A 460-nucleotide genomic window follows, 5' to 3' on the forward strand; every position below is an offset into this window, starting at 1 on the left:
ACGTACTGTTGTGTTTACTGCCTGTGCCGGAGGAGTCAGCCCACGTTGTGCACATACTTGTGGAAGGTGCTAGTCTGGGAAAAGCCTGCCTTGGCAGGGAGAGCCGAAGGGCTCCCTGGGGATGGAAGGGAGGGATAAACTGCGAGGTGTTTGGTTTGGCAGACAACTTGGACGCAAGAGAGAGGAAGTGACTCAGAGACCGAAAATGATGACTTTCTTCGTGTTTGGAGAGGAGGACGTGTCACCCTCGGTATAAGTTTCAGTAAAAGCATTTAATCATCTCTGCTGGTAGAGGTGGCGTGTGATTGCGGGGCCATCTTGGGAAGGACCGATGTGCGGGGAGTGACCCCGGCAAGCAGAGCTGCCGCGGCGGGTGGGTGCGGGCGGGGGGCCGCTCCCGCTCCCGCCTTGCCCCCCGCCGAGCGAGGGTGCGCTGCTAGCCCGGGGGCCGCGCCGCGGC

Source organism: Apteryx rowi, unplaced genomic scaffold (genome assembly GCF_003343035.1).
Source record: "Apteryx rowi isolate R43461 unplaced genomic scaffold, aptRow1 scaffold_25, whole genome shotgun sequence".
In the NCBI taxonomy this organism is placed as follows: Eukaryota; Metazoa; Chordata; class Aves; order Apterygiformes; family Apterygidae; genus Apteryx; species Apteryx rowi.